Here is a 10484-nt window from a genome sequence, read left to right as displayed (position 1 = left end):
CACCAGCCATGCACTGGTTCTGTACGCTAAGAATCGGCTGCGAAGTCTGTTGAACAACAGAAGTTCAAATTCCTCTACAGGAATGTAATACCAAGGCTTTGCTTTTGCCCTATATAAAAAACAAAGATGTGCTCCACACCAAAAATTGTACACGGAAAATAAAAACCACCTATTATTTGACTTCTTTTACCTAGTTTTGAGTTTTTTTGAATCTTTTCTTTCATTCGCTCCTTACATTTTTGTCAAAATACAAAGAGCAAAACCACCCAGCAGTGAGAGTTTTGTTCAATAAGCTAAAATTAAGTAAACCGTATCAACTTGAAATTGAGTCAATACCATTGAGTATATATATAACTCATCTTTAAGGGTTTTTTTTTGCACGTGCCTTGCGGCCTTAGGGCGAATATAACATTGACAGCAAATGGAGAAAAAAAACGTCGATGAATGTAACGATTTTGTTTTCAACAGGGTGGCAAGTGACCGGGAAAATCGGGAAAAGCCGGGAATTTGGTTTTACCGAGAAAAAGTCGGGAATTTTGGTGCAAATCCGGGAAAAAATTTACTGGTACTAATCTTAGTAACGATTTTCAGCATCATGATTTTCCTGATACAACAAATGAAAAGATGAAGACCATTTTGTGTTTGAGCTAGAAGTTCAGTACAAGTTTTGAAACTTCTTATTGTTCCTCACAGGTTCAATGGTGCACAATCCATTGAAAATGGAGCCAACACCTCAGCAATTTTAAATCAATAAAAGCTTTCTTAGTTGTCATCAATAACAGCATAATCAATGCTCATAATGAAAAATAAGACAAATATTTGAAAAGATTCCAAGTGCAAAGGGCAGTTTCTCTTTGTTTATTTTCTCTTTAAATTATAATGTTTAACAGCAGATCGAAAGTTAATAGATTCAGTCGTTATTCTATACAAAGTTTAAGGTGGAAGGATTGCCTATAGGACCGTAATAATCGGAAGAAAGAGTAAAGAAAGAGGAACTGTCATTTGCACTTAGGACCTTTTCTAGTGTTTTTCTTCAAATTTCAGAATAATTATGCATAATGGTAAAAGTAACATCAGGTAACATGTTTGATAATTTTTTTAAGAATTCTTAGGGGCCGTGTTTTTAGTTGCCAGCCAATAATTCCCCTAATTTCATCACAATTTGTCTCAGTAATGTCAAATTGTGACAATACTTGTCTAGTAATCTTGGTATTGATTTCAATAGGATTCGCAAAATCGACAATGCTGTCGACTTTCATTTTATCCACCGTTTGCAAGGAATATTCGATTTCCAGCTGAAACTGGTTTTCCAGAGTTCGTAAGAGCTTGTTCAGTGTCGATGATAGGAGAGTCAAATTTAGATCATCTCAGTCACTAGAGGCATATATTGTTGTTGTTTTTCCAAAGTGACATGCGCATATTTTATGAATTTTAGAAGGATTTTGTTCTCTCGCCAGAACCCAACTCTGAAAGAATATCGTATATGTTGTTAGCAATGGCCTCTCGTCCTCATGTGCACCTCGTGCACTGCACAACTGGCCAAATAGGGTCTGTGAGAACTTGTATGCACACATTAAGGGGAGGCTTCAGTGGCTTATGCTTATGGCAGATGAAAACAAATCGCTGTCTCAGTTGCAACATCGAAACGGTTCTGATATCATACCATATAAGCAGTGCACAACCCGTAAATTTTGTCACGAAACGCCACTGGTTGTTGGAAGTAATCGGGTTTGAGGGAGGAGTGTTGTGGTTTAGTTAATTTTTTTTCAATTTTTAACATTATACTATACCAGGCTAAAAAAGTATTGGAATATACTAGAGATGGTCAGTCCGCGTACGGTCCAAAAGAACTAGTTTTCCTCGAAGATTGAGTGTACTGGAGTTCTTTATTGAAGTACGATAGCTCTCTATTCTTCTCAATAGAATAGTCTTTCGAGTCGTTTGCTGGTTTGAGCAATCTGGTAGAAGTTTGCGAACTTTGAAAATGTATACAAAAGATAATGATTATTGGTAGAACACATGCAAAAAGACTTTATTATTATTGAATCTGTTTACTACAAAATATAATTTATAGCTCTCATATTATTTTCGAAGAAACATACAAAGTTTCAGAAAAACGAAAGAACGGTTCAATAAAACTGATTCTTTCGGTACAACTATCAAGTTTTCAACAGTTCTTTGAAATGAACGGGTTTGCCCATTTCTAGAATACATTCCTAACTTGCATAAGTTTTAAGAAGGACTGATTTTCCAGATAGCCTTTGAAAGACTCATTCAGTGGTAGTCTTGAAAAAGATTGAATAGTTCGAAAAATAATTATTCTATTTTAATTGTAAGACTTTAAATTTATTTTTCATCATTAGGCTTTCAAACAACTGATGATATTTCTGGAAAACTACAAAACACCACCAATAATCGTCGAATATGATGTGCTGCGCTTAAGAGCATTATTGGAAAAAGCAAGAAGTTGCTTGTGTGTGTTGATTTTTCAAGAAAATTGCAATAATTTTGATGCTTCATTCCTTCGTGAAATGCAAGACCAACATCACCGTTGGCCAGATATGTTTCTTGTTGTAATCCTATTGTTACATCGAAGTTACTGGCTAAGTAAAATACAAAATCTTAGTAACGATTTTCAGCGTCATGATTTTCCTGATACAACAAATGAAAAGATTAAGGCCATTTTGTATTTGAACTAGAAGTTCAGTACAAGTTTTGAAACTTCTTATTGTCCCTCACAGGTTCAATCGTGCACAATCCATTGAAAATGGAGCCATCACCTCAGCAATTTTAATTCAATAAGCGCTTTCTTAGTTGCCATCAATAACAGCACAATGAATGCTCATAATGAAAAATAAGGATAATTTGGATGCTTCTGCTGGATTTCTATTAAATCTTGACAAATATTAGAAAAGATTCCAAGTGTAGGGGAAAGTGTTATAAAGCGCCCCTGCTAGCCAAAACGCCCCCCCTTCTTTTTTTAAATATTCAAAACTTTTCAAACAAAAGTTTTATCTCTAAAGTTATCTTTTCGTAGGATCTTTCTGGTATGCAAGTTTGGCAGTTGTGGTTTGCTGGAAAATATGAAAAAATTGATAATATCATTAAATAGCTTTTCGATGTAAGGTTTTGCTTCGACTAAACAAGCATGTTAATCGTGTAAAACGTTTAATGGTCGGTTGCAACTTAGTAATTAACTTTCAGCAGTGCTAATGTCTCTATTTACAGTATAAATATCTAGAGAAACAAAGCCATTTCTTTGATATACGAATTTTCTCATAACAATCACTCTATGGACATTATGCCCCACCTTCGATTCAACAGTATGCTTCGAGTTAAAATATTGTTTTAAAGATTTATAACGGTTATTAAAACAAAAAGTAGCGTTGGGAGGATAAAAAATGTTGGTTTCCAATTGTAATTAATTGATTATGCAATTTATTTCTGATGCAAAGAATATCTTCTTTATCTGTTTTTCTTCTATACCGATATTTCAAGGGGCTTATTGCATCATTGTTGTGGGGCATACCACTGATTTGTTGTGAGGCATATTATACGGTTGCTGGGGCATTATGCCAACGGCAAGCGAAAAAACTGAGAATGTGGTCGTTTTGGAAAATGTGTTTGTATCAATCAATTCTCCTCACTTCTTCCGAAATCATTGAAAATTATGTTCCTCAGACGGATTGCAAAGAAATACATACATTCTCGAAAAAAATATATTAGTACATTTAGAAATATCTCAATGTTTTCTTAAGGGGGGCATATTATAACACTTTACCCTAAATGACAGTGTCTCTTTGTTTATTTTCTCTTTCAATTATTACGGCGTATTCCTGTATTTTCCAACATTTTTTCAACAGCAGATCGAATCAGTCGTTATTCTATGCAAAGTGTAAGATAGAAGGATTTCCTATAGGACCGTAATAATCGAAAGAAAGAATAAAGAAAGAGGAACTGTCATTTGCACTTAGGACCTTTTCTAGTGTTTTTCTACAAATTTCAGAATAAGTATGCATAATGATAAAAGTAAAATGCGTTTGAAATTTTTTTTTTAAGAATTTTTAGGAGCCGTGATGCCAGCCAATGATTTCCCTAATTTCACCAAAATTTGTCTCAGTAATGTCAAATTGTGACAATACTTGTTTAGTAATCTTAGTATTGATTTAAATAGGATTCACAAAATCGACAAAGCTGTCGAGTTTCATTTTATCCTCCGTTTGCAAGGAGTATTTGATTTCCTTCTTTGACAGCTGAAATTGGTTTTTCAGAGTTCGTAAGAGCCTGTCCAGTGTCGATGATAGGAGAATCAAATTTAGATCATCGACAGTCACATTTAGATCATCGACAGTCACTAGAGGTATAGATTGTTGTTGTTTTTCCAAAGTGACAAGCGCACATTTTTAGAATTCTAGAAGGATTTTGTTCTCTCTAAAAAACCAAACTATGAAAAAATATCGTATATGTTGTTAGCAATGGCCTCTCGTCCTCTCCTCGTGCACTGCACAACTGGTCAAATAGGCTCTGTGAGAACTTGTATACACACATTCAAGAGAGGCTTCAGTGGCTTACGCTTATGGCAGTTGAAAACAAATTGCTGTCTCAGTTGCAACGTCGAAACGGTACCATATAAGCTGTGCACAACCCGTCAATTTAGTCACGAGACGTCACTGGTTGTTAGAAGGAATCGAGTTTGCGGAAGGAGTGTTGTGCTTTAGTTCATTCATTTTTAATTTTTAACCTTATACTATACAAGGCTAAAAAAGTATTGGAATGCACTAGAGATGGTCAGTCCGCGTACGGTCCAAAAGAACTAGTTCTCCTCGAAGATTGAGTGAACTAGAGTTCTTTATTGAAGAACGATTACTCTCTATTCTTTTCAATAGAATAGTCTTTCGAAACGTTTGCTGGTTTGAGGAGTCTGGTAGAAGTTCGCGAATTTTGAAAATGTATACAAAAGAGAATGATTATTGGTAGAACACATGCAAAAAAACTTCACTATTATTGAATCTGTTTACTACCAAATATGATTTATTGCTCTCATATTATTTTCGAAGAAACATACAAAGTTTCAGAAAAACGAAAGTGAACTGAACTAATTCTTTCGGTAAAAGTTTCTCAAGTTTTTAACAGTTCTTTGAAATGAACGGTTTTGCCCGTTTCTAGATTACACTGCTAACTTGCACAAGTTTTAAGAAAGTCTGATTTTCCAGATAGCTTTTAAAAAACTGATTCAGTGGTAGTCTTGAAAAAGATTGAATAGTTAGGAAAATAATTATTTTATTTTAATTGTAAGACTTTAAATTTAATTTTTCATCATAAGGCTTTTAAATAACTGATGTTATTTCTGGAAAACTACAAAACACCACCAATAATCGTCCAGTATGATGTGAAAGCTGGGCTTAAGAGCATTAGTGGAAAAAGCAAGTTTAAATAAATTGTGTTGATTTGTTAAAAAAATTGCAAGAATTTTGATGCTTCATTCCTTCGTGAAATGCAAGACTGATCACTTTCATCACCGTTGGCCAGATGTGTTTCTTGTTTTAATCCTATTGTTACATCGAAGTTACTGGCAAAGTAAAAGACAAAATAAAGATGGAATACATTGGACTGGATGGCACTGTTAGTTCAGAAGATGGAAGATACCCGAAAAATACTTATGTTTCAGCTCTCGATGTTTTTTGGGACATTTTAAAAAAAACAGGAATTTTTAGTTTCGCGCACCGGGTAGTTCGGGAAATTGAAATCGCTAATTCACTTGCCACTCTGATTTCAAATCCTATTTAGAAATTAGCGTACATTCTCAGATCAATTTCTGATTAGTCGATGAATTGTTGGTTTATTTTCAAAATTTATGCTAATTTTACCATTTTCCTTCTATATCCACTGAATAAATCAACATAAAAAGAGTTTCGTCTTTTTTCTATTTGTTTAATTTTATACTTCCAGAGTGAATTATGATGTTACGTCTTTGCGCATTTTTCGTGAAATTGGTTCGTCTTCGCGACTAAGACAATGTTATCGTCTCATTCACTATTTCCAGTAGTAAAAGGTCCGGAAACCATCGAAAATAAAGAAGAAAAAAATTGTTTCGCCCTTTCTTACTAGCAATTGAAGTATCGCTCTGTTTGTTGGCACGGAACACGGAGGGTGAAACTTACGTAAACAAATGGAATGACAGTTTCGCCCTTCATAGTTCTTTGTATTACTAGGATTGAGATTTTTGTAGAATCCGAACATTTAGGCAAAATTGTAGGATTTTGAAGCATTGATTGGTAGGTGAGAGAAATTCGATTTGTTTACTTTTGTAGGATTCGCCCTTCTTTGAAAAACAGTTGAACTAAATGATACACTCTTCTCAGTACAAAACTGATCAAATTTTACACTGTTTTTCTTATACCCGTTTATTTTATCATAGCCGTGGGATTGAACGAGTCCCGACCTGGAAGGATTCTTAGCGTCAACAGAATCGTAGTACTAGCCATGCAGTTGTTCTGTACGCTAAGAATCGGCTGCAAAGTCTTTTGAAACTGTTAGGTCAAATTCCACAAAAATATTGTAATGCCAGGACTTTACGTCGTTTGGGATTGAACGAGGATAGTCTAGCAACGGAAAGTTGAGCTATTTTTCCAATTTATTGTGGACGACAGAACAGGAAATAATTATGTGTAGATGTTTGTGAGTTTCGTATTGAATTTTATTATATTCCGACTTAGTATATTTCTGAGACTTTCCATTTATTTGTAACTCCAACGAAAATTCGTTTTTTAGTATAAATTGTTAGTGTGATGGTGTCAACATTGAAATCTACAGCCACACGGTTAAAAATCCATTGACGGTACCAAGATTAAGAAATTAAGTATGAAAATTATGAAACTTGTCTTCTTAAAGCAAAATGATGAGTTATTGCTCATAATATGAATCATTTTGCTCATAGAATCATCAGTAATAGGCATGATCCTTTAAAAAGACATGTTCCATGATTTTCATACTTAATTTCTTAATCATGGTACCGTCAATGGATTTGTACCCGTGCTTTCTTCACTGTAGGCTACTTGTCTACTTCTGTTCCACGCGTGCAAGTGCTAGTTTGTCAACATTTGTTTATGGACTGGTATATATAGTTTGACATTGTCAACAGAACGAAATCGTATTGAGATTATTACTTCAATCCTAATTATTTGGTTCAATGAGTCACATTTGCTAGAAACATTACCAAATTATAAACACTGTCGGCAAATGAAGTGAAGCTCTCTGCATTCATGGTGAAAAGTCCTCCGCAGCTAATGTTGAGATTGCGCCGTGAGTTGAGCATAACGATGAGCAAGGATGCTCGAATCTCCCGATACTCCCGTTGGCAGGCCGGGTAGTAGCGCAATTTGAGGGGCCACTCCATATTGTACACAGTATCACCAATATTTTCGTTCTGAAATGAGTTGAATTGGATGTTAGTGGAATTAGTAATTTGAACGAATTCAGTAGGTTTGGGATGATCAAAACAAAGACTTTTGGCATTAAAAATGCCTTACGCTTAACTATACGGGTCGGGTATCAATTGAAATCCGTTCAAACCGTTTTCTGTCGTACTTTTGAACGATACTAGCTCAATCATTATTTATGTTAACAATCAATCGATTTGAAAACATTTAACCTAAACTTGTATGGCAACGTCGTTTAATTGACCTATGTTTTCACGAGCCAATCACAGTCGCAGCCACAGTGCCTCAATGATGTCATCCCCTCGTCCGATTTGCGCAGTATGAACTATCGAACAAACGGGAATCTATAAATATATGTTAGAACATATTTCTGCTTTAGCTAACCCCTGCCTGCAAGCGAGGAAGATGTTTGAGTAGTGAGTAGATGACAAAGATGACACATTTGCGATGTGTTGATACCGTATTCACTTGAGTATATTGAATACCAGTTAGTTATTTATTTTGATTCTCCGGTAACTAACAGTTCGGCTGAAAAGTTCGTATCGTTTAATAGAAACACACATTTTTTTTGCCAAAATTCGTTTTTATTATTCAACATAATTGCCATCAGAGGCGAAACAGCGATTATAGCGATCTTCCAACTTTTCAATGCCATTTTTGTAGTACGATTTGTCCTTTGCCTCAAAATAGGCCTCAGTTTCAGCGATTACCTCTTCATTGCTTCTAAATTTTTTACCAGCGAGCATTCTCTTGAGGTCTGAGAACAGGAAAAAGTCACTGGGGGCCAAATTTGGAAAATACGGTGGATGAGGGAGCAATTCGAAGCCCAATTCGTTCAATTTCAGCATGGTTTTCATCGACTTGTGACACGGTGCATTGTCTTGATGAAACAAAACTTTTTTCTTTTTCAATAAGGTCGTTTTTTTTTTAATTTCGTCCTTCAAACGCTCTAATAACGCTATATAATAGTCACTGTTGATGGTTTTTCCCTTTTCAAGGTAGTCGATGAAAATTACACCATGCGAATCCCAAAATACAGACGCCATTACCTTACCGGCCGATTGTTGAGTATTTCCACGCTTTGGGTTCGGTTCATCGCGTGCAGTCCACTCAGCTGACTGTCGATTGGACTCCGGAGTGAAGTGATGGAGCCATGTTTCGTCCATTGTTATATATCGACGAAAGAAATCGGTTTTATTTCGATATAACAGCTCCAAACACTGCTCAGAATCATCAATTCGTTGTTGTTTTTGATCGACTGTGAGCTCACGCGGCACCCATTTTGCACAAAGCTTTCTCATATCCAAATATTCGTGAATAATATGTCCAACACGTTCCTTTGATATCTTTAGGGTGTCAGCTATCTCGATCAACTTCACTTTACGGTCATTGAAAATCATTTTGTGGATTTTTTTCACGTTTTCATCGGTAACAGCCTCTTTTGGACGTCCACTGCGTTCATCGTCTTCGGTGCTCATATGACCAGTACGAAATTTTGCAAACCACTTACGAATTGTTGCTTCGCCCGGTGCAGAGTCTGGATAACACTCATCAAGCCATTTTTTGGTATCGGCGGCACTTTTTTTCATCAAAAAGTAGTGTTTCATCAACACACGAAATTCCTTTTTTCCATTTTTTTTTCACAATAACAAAAGTAGCTTCACTCAAAATGCAATATCTCACAAACTAATAATCAGACAGCTGTCAAATTTATACACGTATCTTTTGAAGGTTGGTACTAACTGAAAATGGTATGGATTTAATTCTAGTGGCGCCCTCTCATAGAAACGATACGAACTTTTCAGCCGATCTGTTCGCAGCCCAATTTAGAACTATCGGCGATTTATTTTTCGGGACTAAAATGAATTTGTTGGTGGATTTGCCTCATTTAATTGATTCGAAAGCTTCCATTTTTGTACGCTTAAAAATGTTTTAAGTTTTCAAAAATTGTTATAAATTTCTTCTGTCACCGGAATTCGGCTGCAGATCTGGACGTTTCATGCATTTCTAAAACATTTGGCATTAACAATTTCTTCAATTTTTCCGTTTTTTTTTCTGCGCGGATTTCCGTTATTACGCGGTCTCAAATTCGCTAAGTCCAAAAGTCGTATGTTTTCTCAAAAAAAATTTTTTTAGATTGCTCTTTATCTGAACGTTTCATGCATTTCTAAGATATTTGCCACCAAAGAAAAATTTCGTTAGTTTAGCTGTTTTTTTAACGCGGATTTCCGAACTTACGCGGTTTTCTTGCGCTGTTTCTTCACGCGCTACGTATCCCCCGCGTAAAAAGCGACTTCAGCGTAATTATATGCATGTTTTCGAAACGTATAGAAATTGATAAACATATTCTGAAGTCTTGATAGTAGGAAGTACCTCTTGTGACAGAACAGAGAATGTAGGTTCCTTTAGTTGTATGGGAGGTGGAATTTTTATTGAGATTCGATAAGATACTTACCGCATCCGCCAGGTTTTCCGCCATCCTGCAATACCAGTACCACTCGAACATGATAACAGTGGCGTAACAGAATATTAGAATACCTCTCGGTGTGAGTCCATACTGGTTGACGTAGAAGAAACCTAATCCCAGAGTTGTCAACTCTCCATAAAATAGAAGAAGGAAGGTGAACTTGAAAAAATTTTTCACTTTTTCCAAATTTTCCAGTAGATTGATATGTCTTATTACGGTGGTTTTCAGGTCCTCGTTCAGAAGTTTGAGTAACTTCAACGTTTGACACTTCTCATCGAGTACACGCTTAGGGTTCTCACTGGCTTCTTCCAGAATCTTCCGATCAACACGAACGAATGTGTCTCCTAGTTCTGCGCTAATGTTCTCCATTTCAGTGCGAAACCCAATCAGGTAAGTATTTATAATAGTTATGAGTGCCAATAGTACGGTAGGCATTATCGAGTTGCAAAGATGGTTTGTGGTAAATGCGAACACCGTTATCAATTTGTTGATGTGAGCCAATCTATCCGGGAAAGTAAGCACCGGCTCTTTGAAAGCCCCACTCGCAAACATCACGATTGTGTTGACTGCATGAGTCG

This window comes from Malaya genurostris, chromosome 1 (genome assembly GCF_030247185.1).
Source record: "Malaya genurostris strain Urasoe2022 chromosome 1, Malgen_1.1, whole genome shotgun sequence".
Taxonomy (NCBI): Eukaryota; Metazoa; Arthropoda; class Insecta; order Diptera; family Culicidae; genus Malaya; species Malaya genurostris.
The sequence above is the reverse complement of the archived record's forward strand: the minus strand, read 5'-3'. Positions refer to the sequence as shown.